The sequence below is a fragment of the Rissa tridactyla genome, chromosome 10 (assembly GCF_028500815.1).
Source record: "Rissa tridactyla isolate bRisTri1 chromosome 10, bRisTri1.patW.cur.20221130, whole genome shotgun sequence".
Lineage (NCBI taxonomy): Eukaryota > Metazoa > Chordata > Aves > Charadriiformes > Laridae > Rissa > Rissa tridactyla.
This window is the reverse complement of record NC_071475.1, coordinates 1,101,359-1,122,772: the sequence shown is the minus strand read 5'-3', so window position 1 is coordinate 1,122,772 and position 21,414 is coordinate 1,101,359. Positions and strand designations below refer to the sequence as shown.

The 21,414-nt window shown below is 38.5% G+C and overlaps 1 protein-coding gene across 1 annotated transcript in view; it reads right to left on the bottom strand.

Annotated features, from left to right (window-relative positions):
* Positions 1-21,414, bottom strand: part of CACNA2D3 (calcium voltage-gated channel auxiliary subunit alpha2delta 3) — a 457,404-nt gene that overhangs the window by 166,092 nt on the left and 269,898 nt on the right. The window lies entirely within an intron of this gene.

Here is a 21,414-nt window from a genome sequence, read left to right as displayed (position 1 = left end):
CTTTCAGAAATCTGTTCTGCACTTCAGAATTCAGAAAATTGCTATGGTGTGGAGGAAGAGGCATTTAATTATCAAATATACTTCCATAGATAAAGGATCCGAAACCACCAGGCAAGCAAATTACCCTCAGTTTTCAAGGCTCACATGACACAGCATCCTTGTCAACTTCGACAGGTACCCGCAGGTGGCACACGTGCTACCAAGTGACAAACTGCAGCATCAGGTAGAGGGTTGCCAGCTTTCCCAAACAGAGCTACACGTGCAAAAAGCAGTGCAGCTGGTGCATGCATGGGCGTGCACACTGACATACACGCAGAGACACAATCCAGAAATCCTAGAAAATTGCCGCTTTCCTTAAAATTCTGCCCAGATAACATTTCTTGGCAGAGAAGGAGGACATGCTTTGGAAACGCTGTATGCAGGATAGGCCTCGATAGATGCTAAATGATAACACTTGTTTGTCTGGACTCCACAGTTCCATGTTATAATACTTATATCAAAACTGCATTCTTGAGCAGCTTCAGACAGCTGCCATTTAGAAAGCAAAGAAAAGTTTCCAGTGAAATATTTCTCTCTTCACTGTACCATTTTCTCGGTTCCTTCTTATCAAATAGAGATAGCTTCAGGGTTGTGTTATTTTACAGCCTTGAAAACAGCTGCAAATTTGTCCTCACAGTAGACTGATGACAGCGTTTTCTACCTCGTACCTCCTGCTCTGAACCCTTATTCTATACACGGGAAACTACAGCAAAGATAATTGTGTGGGGTTTAGCTATATAAACAGGGAATGGGGAAAGGAGCGTGCTGTCCAGAGCCTCCTCTGCCTCACTAATGCAAGTCTGCGTGGCACTCACAGCCCCTCTGCTCAGGCTGGGTCTGTAACCCCAGCCCCCGTGTGTGTGCTGAGCAAAGAAATCAGTCCTGGGTCCTGCCATATTCCCACCTAGAAATCCCACACGTACAGTTCCATACCTTTCTTCACCTACCATCTGATGTACCTGGGTAAGATGGAGCATCGCGAGTCTCACTCGATCCCCAAAGTTCCCAGCAAGAGAACTGGGACCTGGGACCTGACAGCTACAGCCAATATTCTGCCCACTGTAGCCTTTGCCATGCTAAGGCTTATGTCTCTCATTCCACGTGCCTAAACTTCCACAACCATTTTCCCAGTCCCTAATGATTTGGCCAGGTGCACCCTGGGCCATATTGGCAAGATGAATACAAGGTGATTATTTCCCTCTATTCCATTGTAATACCAAATCTGGAGCACTGAGCTCTGGTTTTGGATTCCCCCATACAAGACAAACGCTGACATACTGGAGAAGACAAACTCTTCTTGAAGGCGGACCCTAAGAGGACAACACAGCAAGGGACAAAGGTCCTAAACAATTGGGATTTGATACAAGGAAAAACATTTTTATCATGAGGGTGATAAAATATTAGAAACCATTGCCCAGAAATGCTGCAGAACCTGCCTCCTGGGAGATATTCAAAATCTGACCAGACAAATTCCTGAGCAGCCTCATCTAATTCACTGCTCTGAGCAGGGCGTTGGACAAGATGATCTTCAAAAGTCCCTTCCAATCTAAATGATTCTATGAAATTGGCAATATTTTACACAAGACATTCAAAATGTCACTGATTTTATAATAGAATAACTTGCTCTCCATTTTGTGTATTTTGAAGCTAAAACAAACAAATCACGTTAGGATTGGAAATGGACAATTTGCACCTGTGAACATGGCGTGCTCATTCTGCAGGAGAAAGAAAATTATGAACTCCACGTTGTAACACTAAAAATTGCAACTAACCCCCACATCAGATCCTTTTGTCTTTTTATCAGTAAACTTAATCATCATTATCCAAACTTTTTACAGAAACTCTATTATCATTACTAAAAAGCTGTACATGACAAAATATGCTCCAGATCATGTTATTCAATAGCTGACTGGATCTCACATTCACAAAACAGACACCCTTAAACTATACAGAAAGCTAATTACACAGAAAGAAATGTCATGATGTGCGAAATTTATGAAGACCTGATTTAATTCATTTGCAATTAATGAAAAAATCATAGAATTAAATGTCATAGTTTTTTTCAATTAGCACTTCTTTCTCACTCACAGTGAGACATACGATTTGTAGAATATACCAACTTTATATTAAATTGCCATAGTTTTCTTTTCACAGAAGAAGTTTTAAAATGTCTTTGAAAGTTTGCCTCTTTACTGTCAGTTGTGATACTAAATTGCCTCACTGCCCTTTTGTCCATTTTCTTAGTGGAAAGATCCTGTTCCAGGCGTACGTGGTGTTTTGCATTATCATCATGCCGACAGATCAGATTTCAATCACAAAACTTTTCCATCTTTCAATTATAAAATGCACATAGAACTCAATCATGATTCATATCATTTAAAAAGTATACACACTGATTGCGTAGTGTCGTTAATTAGTTTGAATCAAACAGTATGCATAATCCTACTCTAAGACTAAAGAACGCAGCATTAAACAAAAGAATGGTACTTAAATGCTTTGCTGATGGCTACCAAAAGCATTGGTAAAGAAAACGTTTATTCTCTAAACACACGTGGAAGGGCACAGTGAGATTTATACCATCAAAATACGGCATAAATCACTGTCACAGTTTATCTTCCTGAAAATGATGCTCGAATATAGCCTACAATGAGACTGAATACATCTGAGAGATTTATATTTAATGATCCATTTTAATCTGTAAAGAATCAAACTACACTGTGTTCCTAATAAAAGGAGACCAGCCTCGTCTAAAAGGATGAGTGATAAGCATGATAACAGGCCTAGGCAGCAAACGGTGTTAAACCTACAAAAAATAAAATTTCAACAAATCAGTATCATAGATCATCCTGAGGAATGGGCTTCCTCTGCGACGCTGTTGCAGGGATTGTGATTATTTTTCTCTGAGTACTTTATGCACATAGTTTACTTGGTATCTGCAGTTTTGCTAGAAAAGTATTTTAAGCATCATAAAAAATACTGCTAATTCTTTGGCATTACTTGAAAAAATAAAAATGAAAGGTAGAGACAGCTAGCGCTGAATATGAGTGGTCAGAGTTTACTGAATGCTGCTTTCCTTCCCCATCCCAACGAGTTGGGTATTTTTCTCTGTGCCCTGTTCATGTGCGTGTTATATAAATGATGTTCACCGGGGTCAACATAAAGTCTTTTATAAAATGCAATGTAAGGTAAACTATAATCTTCAAATACCATTTGCATACTGCTCATTACTTAATAGAATGACTTATTATTCATAGTAGCTTTATAAGAAAATAACCATGGAAGGTCACAGGAAGGTATTTTAGTTAAAAATAACGCCACTCATACATTGAAGTTTTTCTTTTACATTGACTGTAAGGATACATTAATAGGTTTTATGAATATTGTTTAATACTCCATTCAGAAGAGTGAGAAAAATCCTCAAAACCAGCTCTGATGGCAAACAATTCTCATTACAGCTCTACTTCTAAAAGTTTCATTTGATCAGCTCATTGAGCCCACCAACGTAAACTTAATTCACCGTAAGCTTGCAGTGGGAAACACTCATGAGCGCCTAACCATTCATCGTAGGAGTCATTTTACAAAACAAATGCTTGCCATATTATTATCTGCTTTCAGAGATCATAGAAATGACTTAGGTAATAAATGATTAGAATTGAAACTTGCCTGAATAAGTCCACATTCTAAATCCCATTTTTCAAAAGAAACTTGGACCTACATACCTCTTTTGTACTCTTCTGAATAGGTATTTTTTTCAATAATTCTAGATATGCTGGTACCATCCACGGTATAATACCAATTAAACAGGGACAAAGTTGCTGTGGTCATATACCTGTCTTCTGCATCTACATAAAAATATGTAGATATTTTTATATCTAATATTGACCAAGTCAATATCCTAGAAGTACTACATTAATTTAGCAGGATAAATTCAAATTACTTCAACTTCTGCGTGTGGTCAAGACCTATGCAGTAACGGGCTATGTACGCTGCAGAACAGGGCACACCGCATCACAGTTACCACGGAAATTACCATTGTAAGTTGACCTGATGTTAGGTGCCAGATTTAATAGCCATCAGTACTCTCAGGTACCATGCAAGGTACACGTTGTTAGGTAAAAACTGTTAATAGTAACCACCAATTTTTCTTCCTTGTACATCTGAAGTAACTGAATGGAAAGCGTGTTAGAGCCGTTCTGCTCTGATTGCATGAGATGTCTATTTGATAAATATATATAGTACCGAGGCATATGATTGAAATCTCTACCACTTATAATAGATGATGAAGTATCAAGTGTGTCTCATTCTGTGGTTTGTATTTGATCTTAAAGAAAATAACACTATAGAAATTATGAGCTTTAATAAGTATGTACACTATATACCACATATACACCGATACACATATATCGGTATCTTATGGTACAACACTTACTGTGAGGACACTAAAAATTCTTTTGAATCCATATGAAGAGAACATTTTAATCAAGGCAGACTGAACAAACTCAAAATTGTTATGGGCCATTCCCAGAAGATCCAGTAACAACATTTACATAGTCTACATGTGCTCTGGCTAACTGAGTATAAGCCAAATGAGAAAAACACCTTTCAATATCCACGTGCTGTGACTGAATCAAGAGACCGTTTTCATCTGAGAAGGAATCTGCATCAGAGGCTATAAGTACCTCTCTGGCAAAAAACATATGACAGAAAGAGAACCCTTCAGTTCGGGATAATTTTGAAAGCTTCGAGAGGGATACCTGAATTGAAACATTTTCAATGTCTGACCTGTAAAATATGGTATCAACCATATTAAGGCTTAACATGAACTGTTACGTGTGGAGAAAAGAAATATTCTCAGGCAGAAGCACTAGCTTAGAATTGTTACATCCTACCTACAAAACTGAAAGCTGTAGATGTTATCATATTCACTGAATGCGAAGCAAAGCTCACACCGAGAGCAAAAACTGTAATCTTTGAAACCATACTTGCTATTCCTGCACAGTACGTAGCTCCTACAGATATGCCACAGACTACTAGTTTTTTAAGCCAATGTTCACAGCAAATGGAGTAAAAGCTCCACGGTAACATTACAGAAACTGAAAGGACAGCGGAACTAGAATCTTTAGTAGTGCTTGTGACTTTCTCACTTCATATTTTTCTGTATTTTTCTAAAGCGGGTGTTGAATGGCAAAGAGTGCCATTTGAGATTGATGCATTTTAATTATCTTTAAAACAGCAGCTGTAGACACCTCTTACCTTGTTCTTGTGTCTCATTCCTGACCTGGAAGGATCACCTCTGGGAAAGAGCGCTCCATTCAGTTACTATTCGTACTAAAATATTGCTGCATAAACTCAAATGATTCTGAACGGTCGAATCATACTCGTATTAAGCAACAGACTAATTTCAACCGCTCATTTTATGACGGTCAGCTTCTATGTACAAGCTCGGGGATTCTGGCGCAAACCTCTAGCCCATCGTGAGCTAGTGAGGAGCAGCACAGCATGTCAACAGCTGTCGCAAGTTGTGTCGGTAACTACTCCCGTGTACAGAGCCAAATTAAACAATATTAAGGCATTGAACCACCAAGCTCAGTAGCTCAGACAAAACTGGACACAAATCTTACACCGACTAAAATACTTAAATCAATATTTAGTAGATATTTAACTGCATATATTATCATTATTTTTAACTTGCTTTCTCTCTGGTTTTCCAGTCTCTTTGTTTTACACTCTCGCCTTACCTAGGCGCAGATCACGGTGTGGATTACACAGATGGTTTGCTCTCTGTTCTTTGTTGCATTCCCTCAGATTTTGAAGAATAAGAGAGTACTGTTAACAAGTTTCTTGCCTTTACAGCTAGGGAATATTCTGAAGTTTGAACCTTTAAACTCTGGACAGACAGCTTTTATAAAAGCTCTGAGATGCGTACACTCAACCACTAGTGAGGAAACCTAAGAATGATGATTTAAATGACAGCTATTTCAGTGCTAACCACTTCATCTGAAATATCCACTTAACAGTTTCATCCATTATGCATGGACTAATCTGCAGTCCCCGAACTGTCCTCGCCTCTGAAACTTCATTTAACTAGCAGTGCAGCAAAGAGAATAGGGACCTTCTTCTATCTATGTTAAGCAAGACGACTCAATCTGCAAGATTCTACACACTGGAACTGTGAAGTCACATCTTCATGCCAAACAGCTGGTAAAATAGTATTTCCAGAAACTTGAAATACAGTATGGGAGGGAAAATGGGACTTCTGCTTGCAGCTGACAGTGCAGACCTCTGTTTGCAGCTGCAAACTATTTCATGGACACCTTCAGCAAAATAGTCTTTCCTTTCTGGCTCAGCAAGAAATAAAAATAGTCCTGTGGCAAGAGCGATGGAATTTAAGTAATAAGTGGGATACAGGGATGAAATTCAAGTTCCCATAGTTATAAGTTATGGTGGGCCAGAAACGCCCCAGCTAGTTTCTGCACAGATGAGCAAATGGACTAAATGGGAACAATGGATCAATGTGAGACTAAGCGATCACCTGAACTCCTAAGTAGTCTCACCACAAAGAATTGGCTTAATTGTTACAGGAGCTCTCAAGGTGGGAATTTGGGACGGTCCTTGAGGTTTTCCCAGGCAACGCACGCTATGGCTAGACCTCCTGATAGGCATTATTTGCATACTTCAGAGTGTTAATTAACTTCTTGGTTGAAGAATCTGGCCATCACAGAGACTTCTTCAGGCAATTCCTGCTGTAGAATTGGCAAAACTGTATAGAGAAAAGATACTTGCACAGTATCATGGTAGAAAGCCTGAGGAACAGTCATGTAGGAGAGTCTTTTGAACATACTTGAGATAGTTAGGAAATGTTTTGTGCATAATTTAAGATAATAAGTAGCGATGCATCATTCCTGTGCTGGAGCAGTGATATACAACCACAGGCCAGCTGGAAACAAAGATTCAGCAGAACAGCAGTTCAGAGCATCTCACCCAATACAGCTGAAGACGCTGTTGCAAGGACTCGTATCGTCCAGACAGCACGTGACCATCCTGTTCGAGATTCTTGAATCCCTACTTGAGTATTACCCTACCCAAAGACCCCACAAAGTTTAATATTCTGGTCTTTGCAACACTCTCTATGATGCATTGATCAAAGCAGTTTGATTTTCATTTGATCAACAGCTAAGAAAATGACAGTAAGGAGCAGAGGAGACCAGCGCTGGTCTAGATTTGATTTACATGCAGTAATTCAAGATTCACAAAAGTAATTCTCTAATTGATCTCTGAATTTTGTGAACCTAGTAATGAAAAAGGCTACCATTTATTTAGGTCTCTTGCACTTCTTAATAGAACTTTTCAAAAAGAAAAATCACCGGTCTCTCTTTAACATAGTTTAACCTGTGCTGCATACTGTCATCTGAAAAGTGAAGATGGGCTTCCAGGAAAAAGACGACTCATTTTTGTATTGACATTTCTTTTCCTACTCTGTCTAAACATACTCATGTGTTATCTGAAAGTCACTGAACATTTGCACAGGTTAGTACATAAAAAAAATATTGAAGTGTTTGTTTATCTGTGATTAAAAGCAGAGCAGAATGATTAACAATTTTCATTATGAGCTGGTGCCACTCCTCTAAATACAACCCCTGAGCTACGTTCTCAAAGTCCATTGCTGACAAAAAGCAAAATTCTTGTTCACTCTGAATATGACTAAGAGAGCACGTGGGAAGAATACAGGGAAAATTAACAGAGCCTAAGGTGAAAAGAAAAATGTTCATTTTGAAATTCTCATGCTCATGTACATCCCTTATGGGCAGATCCATTCTCCTACTCAGAAAAATAGCATTAGGGAGGTTCCCCATTCCTTTAAAGTCTACCAAGAGGCAAAAAAAGAAAAATTAAAAAAAAAAGGCAAAATTAACTTTACAAGCTGTAATTTTGGTGGCAGAATAGACAATTACATCGCATTCCGATTTGCCAGGGTTAACTTCTGATTCTATCCCTTTTGCTATTTCAGTTTTATGTTGTACTTGTCTCTTCAAACCAGCTTCTCTTTCTGTTGATTATGGATCTTTCATGCTCCATTTCTCCTTACCCTTTGGTATAATTCTTAAAATTAGTTACCCAGGATAAACTTATAAACTCTTCATCCTTTCAGACTCAGTAACTGGATTCTCTTCCTTGGGGTCCTGCTGCTTTATAATTTTCTGATGTCTTTTTAGGTTCAAACTCCAAAAGTAACCTACACTTACTTCCAAATTTAGAGAAAGCCTGAGGTTTTATTTATGCTTCCACTGCTTCTCACCCAACATTACACTGTGCCTGCCACCACTTCAAGATTCATCTTTAATATCGCTCCTCTCTACATAATCTCATCCTCCCATTCTCTCTCCAGCACCCTTTGGTACAGTTCTACTTCAGAAGACACCAATGGAAAAAGGGGAAATCGATGCTGCGGTTGGTCCCTATGTTAAGGAGACAGCATTACCCTGCCACACTTCCCTGTGAGGAACAGTCTGGATGCAGTCATAAAGGTTTTTGAGAGTCATACTGAAGAGAGTCATACTGAATCCGTTCATCAAGACCAGAAAGGTCACATTCAAAAAAAATCTGAATGCGCCACAGGTCTTTGCACAAGTAACCTTTCCAAACCTGAAAAGGCAAAAATGTTGAGTTTGTAAAATGTATCGATTTTTGAGATGTGTTACAGCTTCTAACTTTAGCCTAACTTTACACACACGACGTAATCCAAAAATAATACATGAATTCCAAGTGTACTCCAGCGTATCTGGTTGTTGCAAAGGGCATAACGTACAGGACAATGAACAAGCATGGGAAAAGAGCAGCAGAAGTACAAGGTCACTCTAGAAACTTTACCTTCTCTCTGAATGTCTTCCTAACATTTTAGTTTTAGTTCTTTTTTTTATCATGAAGTGGTAAAAAAAACACGTTAAGGATCTATTTGCATTGATAAGTTAGCTGGAAGTTCCATTCAGATAATGCTTTAAAGGAGCACACAAAATTCTCCTGGTGAGGGCTCCACGGCCCTGCGATACCATGCACGATAGCACCGCGGCCCTGTAGTTCCTGCCCTATTAGAGACCTTTACCCTTTGAGGTGCTGAAAGGCTCAACTTACGCCGCACTCAGTGCAAGGAAGCCATGAAACTGAAGACATTACCTCATGAAACTGAATCTTTAAACATTAAGTTACTTAGTAAAAGGTTCTTCATTGTTATTTTTTCTCCTGTAGTATTTAAAATACCTCTTTTGGAAGAGTTTGCATTTGTACATTTCCTCATGTTTTCACCTTCCTGCAATTGCACATTGTACCCAGACAATTCTGTAACAGTGCTTTCTATTATAGTGATACCCGAAACACGTTGTACCCTAAATACTGACGGAGCAGTTAACGGAAACAAACCCCAAATAATTAATAGGTCTGTTTAACTGGAAAACAAGATGTTGTAAGGAAAAACAGTAACAAAGAAAAGCACTTAATCTGTCCGGGGATCATCAAGCAGCTGAGCCCTGCTTTCCCAAACATCCGCATCCCCAACAGCTCTTGGTATAGACCTACCTCAGAAAATACGTGCAGGGAAAAAGGAAACTGATGCTGCAGTTAATCCCTTGTGGTCAGGGGACAGCATTACCATGTCACACTCGCCTGCGAGGAGCAGTTTTAGATCCACCCTCTAGGTCTAGGGCTGCTGAGGGTCACTTTTAGAAAAGTCAAACAAGCTACGTGTTCTACATGTAGACATCAAGTGAGGATATTTCTTCTAGCAATGAAAATGTGTTGACATCTTTTGTTGATTTACAGAAAATTATAACACAACTCAAGATTTATGAAGAATAATTTCCCACTGTCAAAATTCACCCAATACATTAGGAATATCATTAGCAGAGGAAGACGAGTTTACGCTATTTTTCACTGTGCAAGGATAGGGCAAGTGATGAGGAAGCGCCCAACACATATTAGCATAAGGCTTATTGCTTCCCTAAAGGAGTTTGATGGTTGACACTGTTCTGAAAGGAATGAGACATTTCAGGTCTTTTCCACGGGATACAAGGTCTGGCTGCTTTATACATCCTGAATTATTGGTCACAGAGAACTGAGAGGGATCAGTTCGCTCACAGGCAGATGAGCTTCAAATGGCACAGAAAGAGCTCATCACTAAAGAACTGTGTGTAAAGATTTGGCTGAGCAAATTGGTTGTATTAAATAACTACTTAAGATTTGGCATTTAACGGGAAAAAAAAACCAAACATAAAACCCCACAAAATAGGTCTAAGAAGCATCTAATACTTTCTAGCTTATCTTTCATGCTTAGCGTGCAGCATATATTAATGATGTTAAATAAGCACCCAGTAATGTACAAAGTGTAATACAACAGTTTATAACTTGAGTGTACTAAATTCTTCCTAGCAGTTTAAATTAATTTCGCAAATAAAATTTTCACAGATTTTGAGAATATTAAACTTTTGGGCTGAGGCCATGTCTGGAAAATGACATCCCAGAGACACCTTTTCAAAAAGTTATGGTTACTTCGAGGAAAAAAAAAAAAAAAAGATATTACCAAAACCCAACTTTTTATCTTCACTGTAACTTTTAACACAACTTTTAACAACAAACTGTAAGATTTCTCCCACCTTTACAAATTACTTTGAGGCCAATGTGTTAAGTGTGTTATAAATATTTCAGATATATCTATAGAGTGCCAATAAAATCTTTATACAGCACCTCCGAATATCATGTATATACTACACACTTCTACTGAAGAACTATTTTAGAAATATTCACTGAGTTTTAGAAAATTTTATTTATTCTACTTTTTATATCTTTCCACTGGTAAAGCCAGCCATGGCACAATGAATTCAACTATATGGGGCATAAAGGGAGACAAAAATTTTACCTCACACTTTTATAACTTCCAAAAATTACCTGACATCAGTTTTCTATCATAACAATATTACTATTTCAAAGTAAAATATGATACTATTTATTGGAGCTGGGAACCAGTTCTGCGCTCTCATCTGAAAAGCTAAAGAAATTTTCGTTCCCAGTCCTGATATGCAAGATTCCAGATCAGTCATTACAAACCATTAACAGCCAAGCCTGCATGAGCCACTGAAGGATGATTCAACTGGACCCATTATTGCCATTCTTCAAAATGCTGGTGGATTTGCTGGAATGTAGAACAGACGTTTTCTTCCTTAAATGCAAAACAGCAGCCTAAACAAATTAATTTGTCTGAATGGTGAGGAGGGGAAGGGATTACAGCAGAAACCATGCCATAACGAACTTTCTTGGATCTAACTGAAGCTTCTGTGGAAAAAGCAGGCTCATACAACTTCTGCTGCCACACTACTTAACTTTCTTGTATATCAACTAATACTTTTTTGCAAGAATCCATGAGAAAAGATCAAAATCGGCCTAAATTCTAAGTAACCAAATACTGCCAACGTCTCCATTTCTGTTATTGCAGAGTTCCAGGACGTAACATAGACCGACGGTAACTCACTGGCAGTATAGTTCACCGTGCATGGTGCAGACACAGATTAGAGGATGACATAATGGATAAAGCACTGGCCTTTCACCCCTGGGACTTTGTCCAGCCTGCAGTCCTATCAGATAATGGGTTTGGCAATCTCCACTAGTCTCTTTTGGACACTAATCCCCACTACAGAATCTCTATAATTCATCATATAATTTAATACACCTGGCAACCTTACCACCAGTTCATTCTTTTGTTACGTAATGGCCCAAAGTGAAGTCAAGGGTGGTTAATGCTCTGACAACCGGCTATTATCTCCCGTAACAGCTGATTTTGAGGGGATTATTGCAGTCATAAACCATTTTATATAAATTGGCAAGTGGGAAAGCAGTGTAACAAAATAAGGTGATATTTAGAAGTTTTAGCACTGATTTTCTACCAATCCGTAATGGAGTTTCTAGCATCCAAAAAATGCTGGAGAGGAAGCTTGAGATTAAAGGTACAGATCACAAGCCAAGAATCTGAGGTCTGAACAAGCTTATAGCCAGAAAAATTTGACTATTTTGAGGTTACAGACACTTTTTTGTCTCTTTTTCTGTATTATATATATAGACAGTATATTTCTTCTTTATTTTGTCTCAATTATAAGTTAACCTCTTCCTTTTACTAGCATTCTTCCCTTTTCACTTCGAAGAATTTCGCCACTGTTATTACTCCGGTTTTAGATCCGCAGCCTTGTTCATAAATGAACACGGGACTTCACTGCTATCAGGACCCGTTGCTGAGGATGTAAGGCCGTTGGTCAGGCAAGACAAAGGGGAGCTGTACGCAGTTTATGGGATAAGAAATCCGCTTGCTGCAACTGCGGGAAAGGTTAGGAAGAAGAGGAGCAGTTCAGACTCCAGTCTAAACTACACGGGCATTAACATATGAGCAAACAGACAATACTACCAAAGTACTGACAGTCAACCAAATTAGCGTGCGCAATTCTCACTGGAAATAAGAATCAGTTCCACAAATTTGTATGAAGGCTTTAAAAATTTCACCAGCTAAAAATCGACATAATGTAATCGGTGTCTGAGCACTAAATTCTGCTACCAAAGGCAAAACGATTTGGTGGACATCAAACTGGATTTGGATAATTGAAAAGGATATCAGACGCAAGGTCCTTCTGGGCTTTCTGGTAGGGTCCACCCAACTACATCTGTGCAATGCCATTTTATATAGAATAGGGGAGTAGCATTATTTGGATACTGTATATTTAATCAACAAAATTGTTTCAGATAATAAACTTTGCACAATGAAAAAAAAAAAAGAATAAAAGCCAGAAAAATTTGAACTACAGCCACTCCTGCTCTGACTGAGAGGCATGACTAAAAATGTCTAGTCGAATAACGTATGATCTGTTTCGTGGAAACTTTACAGATTTGTATTAAAGTGAGCTTCTGTGTTTCATGACTCAGGATGTCGTCTACCTGTCTTTTTGCACGCAGACTTGACTTGAGCAAGCTTTCCTTCACTACAGGGAAATGTAAATCCCTGCCTGCGCTGTGAACCTACCACTTTAGGTAAAAGTCAACGTGGTGCTGAGCTCAACCGTGTAAGCCTATCCTTGCTTCTGTACAACTGAATTTTATGTTAGGTTTTATGCTCACTTCCATGGTGGCAGGTTTAAGCTCTAAAAGTCTAACCAGCAACAGGAAGAGTTTTATAGAACAGAAAAGTGAAGTGAGGTCTACTCACAGAACACAAAGAATTTTGCAAATTACAATCATAATAGAATAAAACTGAAGGCTTTATCTCCAAGAACAGGAAAAAAGGCTGCACGTGGAATTTTAAGATTATCTTACTAATTCGTTGAAACCAAAAATCAGCTAAAGCAAAAGCTGCAAATGCAGATGCTGCTCTGGCGGAACAGCAGACCCACTGTTTGGCAAACTCTGGTAGGAACGGGTGTTTATTGTTGGACTTCCTGCGATTAGAAGCACTACAATTTCTTTAAGAAAATCTTTCTGAAAATGCTGAGTTAGTGGATAGAAAAATAAATGAGATTTTACATAAAAACTGTCTGCTATGCTGAAAAATATTTAATCCTTCAGACACTGTGTATATATACCATGAATTGTTTGAACCATCAAAGCATTACAGCAATGACATTAAATAGACATCATATTCCTTTATCTTGACATTTCAACCAACTGAAGGCAATTGCGGCTCAGACTGTTATAGTATACCAGTCAGTATTAAAATTACTATACAGCCTTTAAGTTTATCTTTGATTAAAAATTAAATTTAGCTCTACTTTATCATTTCTGTAGCCCTACAGCATCCGTGCGTTCTCACAGTTAAGTCAAACTAAATATTTAATACACTGTTCTAATTAGCTACAAACTATTACCTGATTTAAGTCTGTAAATGAATGTGAAAAGACTCTGGAGGCCTAACGTTAACCTTCATCCACTCCAGTTATATGAGAGAAATTACAGGCTCTAATTAGACTCTTTAAACTGCAAAGAAATAGAATTTTCATAACCAGCTTATTAAAAAACGAAGGCCCCCTTGGGACAGGGCAAATTGCTTCTACCCTGATCCGCTTATCCTTGTACAACACCATACAGAAGACTCGTGTTGTCTGACTTACACAGCTCATATTTCTCCCAAATTAATGAGCACTCAAATTATTCCAGCTGCCCCCTTGGCACGGGGAAAAATTGAAAATCCATGGCTGCCAAGTGACGTGTATAACCCAGCTGCTAAATAAAATGTGCTTAAGGGGACACAGCTGTTGAGGTGCCTATTTACATTAAAGTAAGTCCATGGATACAGAACAAATGCCTGAAGACAGCAAACAGTGTATAACACTTTGCTTAACCCTTTCATTAAACCAGGTCACAAAAATTTGCAGCATCATTTATAGGTTAGACGTAAAAGCATGGCCTTTTCACCTTATGATTTATTTCTTCTAATTTGTCTAACCTTGAAAACTTTCAGATTTTTTTTTTTTTTCAGAACTGGTAAATTCAGAGGAATCACACTAAACAGTACAGTTCACATGTCAGAAAGGGAAGCTGATTTTTCAAGACAACTCTACTTGGGAAAAATACAGAAAATTTAACTCCATTCCCTGCTCCCTGCCCTCCGAACACGTGTGCAGTGCGACGATAAGCATTATCTTCCTGCCAGCAGAACTTCTCAAAATGATACTTGCAGAAGATTCACACAGACTTGCAGTGTCAGACCAAAAGGAGACTATTAAATTGTTGTGCCTTAACCTACACAGTTTGCCAACTCATTTCCGCATGAAATTGAGGATACCAGGTATCAGCTTTAAAATACTAAATAGCATAGGAACCGTCTTCCGTAAGAGTTAAGTGTCTTCTAAAATTCACGATGCTATAACTCATAGACCACCTTTTCAAAATGTTTTATAAAACGTGATTGTAATCCAGCTGACTTGAACATTACTGTGCCAGTAGCGGAGCCATTGAAATAATAGGGGCCAATACAAATTTTCTCTTTACTAATCAGGAATACTCGGCCAAAGGACACCTTAGATCTAGCACCAAAATGCAGTTTCAAATTCACACAGTCAAAAACGTTCGCTTTATTCAGCAAGTACGTACGAGGTCCAGGCCATAAGAAAGTTTTTATGCAAGCTAACTCTAACAAGAATTGTACAAAAGCCAGCAGATACTGTAGAGACAGTTCAAGTAGTCAATGGTTTATTTATTTTAGCCTTCACCAGAAGGTTTAACTTGTGCAGTCACTATGACACAAGTATTTTTAACTATGGGATTAGGAGCTGAGGTCATATTTGGAAAAGAATGGTAGATAAATAAGATGTGTTTAAATCAATGAAGCCTGCTAAAGTTTCCCATAAAGTATTCAAGAAACCAATCAAATGAATCTTTAAACCATTAGTAAATAGTTCTGAAGATCTGTGGGCAGCAAAGGAAGTGTGAAGGACAAGAAAGGGAAACATATTTTTGAATATTTTTAAATTTTATTTTCCAAACCAAGAAAAAGGAAAAATCCTGTAGAATTACTTCCTAGTTTTTACTGCCGAGAAAGACACTAACGAAAGTGATTAAACAATCAATTCACAAGCATATACAACATTATAATGTAGAAAGAAATAGCCAACACCAGTCTAAGAGCCATTCTGTTAAACCAATCTGATTTCCTTTTATGAGAAGTACCTTCTGTACAACACAGGAGAAAAGAGGAGGAGAAAGATAACTTGGTTAAATTCTGTAAGTATTTTTAGGAGAAACATGGTCATCCACACCAGTGTAGGACTCTTGGGCAGCTTATCATCCATGAGAGCTTCCAACTGGGATTGACAGAAAGCTAAGCCACAGCATGTTACCTGCTCAGCGATGTTGTCTACCTCTAAGGAATACTGGCCTAACGAGACGAACATAAGGGGAACGCACTTTTCAGACAGCTGTGCTCTCAAACTGTATTTGTTATTGTCATATTAGGAAGTGAATTTGGTGGAGGGGATAATGATCTGGCCTGTTTTGAGTGCAATTTAATAATTTGATTCAGGATTTGGATGACTGACTAAAGAGAACACTTAAAAATTTGTCAAATGACATGAAGTTGGAAGTCATTCCAAGCACTCTGGAATACAGAAGTAGAATTCAAAATAGTATTTTTGAGCAAGAGAAACAGGCTGAAAAGAACAGGATTAAATTCAGTTCAAATAAGTACATAATTAGGATCTGAAGTTATAATGCATTGACAAAAGATGAAGAAAATGTTAGTAGAGCACCCGAAAAAGATCTGGATTTTAGAAAGAACAACAAATTTATTGTGGGTCAACAACAGCAAATTACTGAAATAAAAGCAAATATCAACCACTTGCTGCATGTAGCTGAAAGAAAAGCAATACGGACTTACTTCACGTGAATGCAAGATAAAGGAGGTGGTTATTCAGCTCTACCCATGGAAAAAAAAATAAGGAAAAAAATGGAAAAAAGCTTTGGCTGCACTTTGTGTTCACTGTTGAGCCTGAAACTTTTAGAAAAGTCTGTGATAAAGTAGGAACCCTGCACGTCCACAAGAGTTGGGGTTTTTTAACTTCTAATTAGCTATCCTAGCTAATTTGATAAGCATTGTAAATTAGAATGTCATCCAACAGTAAGATACATTTCACATAAGCCTACATACGTTATAACATAATGGTCATCCTAGTTAATTAAACATTAAATATAAAAAAAACCAGATCTGCTTCATCATAATTATTAATTAATTCTGACTGCATTCTGAACAAGTCATTTAATGATTCCACCTGTGGCTGCCTCCATGTACCGTAGTTACGGAGCTAGATAGATGTGTGTCTTCCTATTGAGCCTTTTATAATGTTGACAAAACACTGGGGGTTTTTACCTGTCAGTTTGAATTCATTCATGTTCCAACACTTATTAAGTCTCAACAACAGCAGTTGAGGTGTTTGAAAAGAACTATTTTGGCTATTTTAAACCTGGTACTAGAAAGAATGAAGAATGAGGAACAGAACTTCTTTGGACACTAAATATGAAAAACAGCTTAGGGAGATCCATCCTTCGAGACCCGAACTGCAGGGAGTGCTTGGGTTTTTTGGTTTTTGGTTTTGTGTTGGTTTTTTTTTTTTTTTTAACGTGACTTACAAGCTATGCTTTAAGTTCTGCAGTTAATGATAAAAACATGCTCTGTTTGCTCTCTCCATTTGCACTGCTGCTTTTGCATTGTCCAAACCATATAAAAGTATGCAGTGATGTCACCATATGTATCATGGACAAGAAAAACAGATGAATGCTCTATAAACACTCTTCACTCTTAGAACGTGTAGCCTAAACAAAGGGCTTCCTCCTCCTTTTAGGGAAACATGGGAAGAGTGAGAACTGGGAAACAAAACGAGGGCTTTGAGCATCAGCATACTTACATTTGACATTAAGAAACACGGGACAGTTAAGTTAGTGGTGAAAAATGGGGAACTCCAAAGTAAAGAAATAAAAATAATTCATTTTGCTGAAGGAGTTTTGACATTGAGCAACTGATTTCTTAAAAAACTTCCTGACACGCTACATCACTGTATGCATTTTTCCTTGTGGCAATCTTTTTCAGAAAATAATTGAATCTATTCAAAGAGTACCTTTTCTGGCTTTTTACTGCCAATTACAAGATCCAAAATCAGACCAGTAATTCAGAACTCTAGGGCTTTTTTAACATGTAGAGTTGTTTTAAATAACTAAGAAACTCCTAAAACTTCAGTAATTTTTTATTACAGTTGCTTGATGCTGCCTTTGGGGCCCAAACACAAATAAAAAACATTTTTCCCACAAGTAGAATGATAGTGGTCTGCACAGAGAAAATATTTTCAGGAAGCGACTGTCCCTTCAGCACACAGCAATACCCTCTACGCAGGTCATACCAAGTCTGTCTGTGAGGCACGATTCCGTGATCCCACTAGACCAAAGGACAGCCTGGATTCAGGCCTGGGTTTCAAAGAGAGCTCAGATGCAGGGCAGACATGGTACTCCCAGGCGATAGCTTCCCTACATGGCAATACATGGCAGGAAACGGCATCCTCTTCACCCGAGCGCTGAAGGGAAGTAAAATGTCACAATTCTCAGGAAACAGTGAACTGCCATGTATGCTAATAGCACTTCTACATTGCAGGGTAACGGCTAATGACGGAGGAAGCACTACTGAATTTGAAATAAGCTTTCAATACGTGAAATGAAAGCCCAGGCATATCACATCTTGCATGATTTCCTTAATTAAGTGAATTTCAGCTGATCATTACAGATGAGCCAGAACAAACCACCTACAATTCTGTCGTCTCCAGAGAAATTATGAGTGGTTTTTTGGAGAGACAGCTGTCTGTAGATGACAAATTTGTCCCTAGGATCAATTATCTTAAGGATAAAATAAGTGCTTAGCATTTGTGTCACTGCAATCATATAAAAAGGATATTTTAGAAATAAAAAATAAGATTAAAAAAAATTAAGAAATTGAACAGAAGATTAAGGGACTATATTGGAGTAGGGAAGTAAAGACAAAAGAACAAAGAAAATGCCCTCAGCGTCAAATAGAAGACAAGAGAAGCAAGAATGAAAGTAAGTCAGAAGAAAAGACCAAGACAGCATTAAAGAAGAAAACAGCTTGCAACAGAAGGAAGACAGCACTTTTGAGAACTGTAAAGGACAGAGTTTGCTCAGCAGAGCAAAATAAGTTTTCAGAAAACAGTGAGTTTAACAAACTGCACTGAAAACTAGACATTGAGAGCTCTTAGCGTCATGAAATAGAATAAACATCCTTAATGCAATGTCAGGCGACACAGGGAAAAAGTCCCTGAGACATAAAAAGGGAATGTAATAATAATAATAAACATTAGGAAGTCAAGATATGAGCCTAACATTATATCTTATGATCTAGTAAAAGGAAATATATCACTGCATATAAAATGAGAACAAAAAGACAACGGAAAACACACAAATACAGAAGAGAGAAGAGAACACGTGCGCGTGCAAGTTCTCTCTGTAAAAAGCATGCCTCAGGAAATGAAAATCTAATGTGCAACAAATTAAGACACAGATTTTATTCAACCTTTTAATGAGACAGCCAAAAGAGAAGAAGGGGTTATTCAATAAAAGGTAGAAGTAGGTTAATTAAGCCGGACAACGTTTGACACATGGAATTAAATCCCTGCCCAGCTGAGCCTGAGGGCCCAGCAGTCCCAGGGGCCGCAGCAGGGACAGCTGTCACAGAGAGAGGGCACAGTCCCCAGGACTGATCCGTCACTCTGACCGAGGGAGTCAAGAAACGCAGGTGGGTACCAGAGGAAAAGGAATGGCCAGTTGGGGGCAATGAAACTCCAGGAATCCTGGCTGATGCCAGAGAGCACGGAAACAAACGTAGCTCCACTGAAATTGCTTGCCTGTCTGTCCATCATCCCCTTCCCATTCTTGTGCCCAACTCCACAATTCCTTTGGGTTCGCCACCGCCTTCCCCTCCACAGGAAAAATATCTGGCGTCTGTAGTATTTCCTCTCACCATCACGCACAGCATTTAAGGACTGCTATATTTAAACACTGATTGGAAATAAAGATATATGTGAACTGAAACACATCTACTCCTGAATAAATCCATGAGTAGGCACTTAATTCAGAGTAAAAATGCTGATGATGTTCTCAGTTTAATCCGTTTGGAAGATATGAGGTTAAGAATATCTGCATGTGGAGTTCAGAAATGCTCATTCCAATTCTCCACAGATACTTCTCAATATCGCCATGCACAAGCTGTAATATATGGTGCTCTGCGCTACACCGATCTGAGATATATTTGTATAGTCCCACATATGTCCGCTAGAAGGATGAGGAAGGAAGAGGAGGCGCTGGACAGAAAAGAACCTTTGTTATTTAGCCTTGTTTGAAGTGAAGCACACAATTATGTTCCTATGAAGAGTCTGGTTTCCCAGATTATTCTGGAAAATACATTTTCATTTACTCAAAGTAAGAAAAAAAACAAAAAGCCAAACAAACAAACCCCCAAAACTTTTACTTGAAGATTATCCACTATAATAAAACTTTATATTCCTTTAAACTACATGCAAGAGCTCCATCATGTTGAAATCCAATAAAAAAGATGCAGAGATGACGTTTTTCTGAATCATAGTATCTATACAGCTAGCTCTAGTTCAGAAATCTCACAGAAGAATAAATACAACTTTCAAATAACAGTGCATTCATTTGAAGCAAATGGCACGCAGATGCTATCATCTCTCAGTTTATAGCTGTCAACTTTGACACTTCAGATCTCAGTCTCCGGTCAACCCACTGGCGCTAGAGATGCAGTTCAGAACGGACATGAACCTCCCTCCCCATTCAACCAATACCTACTGCAAATACAATTGACACACCAAGCTGCAAACATGTTCCATAACCTTTTTTCCAGGATAGCTATTTATGAGCTTTTACCCCCAAATGCCTTCCCCTACTGCGCTCCTGTTCCTACCTCTGAACTTCAGCTTGCAACGATATTTGGTGTATCTTTTATTCACTGCCAGACATTTTCTTTTTTAAGCTATGTTCTTAGAATTATGTTATTTCCCATAATAGCATACTTCCTTAAGTAACCTTTTTCTGAAAGCAGAGTGATAAATTGTGCCAGGGTTTTATTTTAAAGCATCGCTAGAAGTAGATAACATATACAACCCTAAACCACAATTCAATGTATTCCTTAGACAAGGAGATGTAAAGAAGGTCTCTGAACATCCAGAAAACGTTAGAAACTCCGGATGTGGGAAGCTGCACATGGACTTCTAAAGTGCTCTTTCATTTGTTCTCATGTATTGGGCACATGGAGCCATTAGTCTCAGCCCGCCGTCTAAACCTCCCTCATCCAGCCAGTGCTGTTGGTTATCTGGGCCACTGTCAGAGGGAGATTAGGAGAAGGCAGGCAGTTAGCTGGCTGATGTTGAATCAGGAGAAAACTCAAATGATGCCAGTGTACTTGACGGAAGAAGTCAGATTATCCACTGAAAAGGCTATCTTCCCTTTTTATGCAGCATGTATTCCTACCATTTGTTACGCACATTACTAACACGGGAGCTTCATCAGATCCCCCAGCTGCTCTGGAACCAGCAGCTGAGCCCAAGCAAGCTTTCTACATGGGCAATGAGCCAGGGAATTGCCATCATTTATTTCAGATGTCATCCTTTCTATGATCACTCTTTCTCAAAATCAGGTTATGGCAACACACTCCACACAGAAACACATCTTGAGTCAACTCAGAAATACAAGACAATATAGAATGTAATTTCTACGTTAACTTCAAGATGAAGGTTGAATCTATCAATCCCAAATAAGTGGAACAATGCCAATTTGAGAGTCTCATCT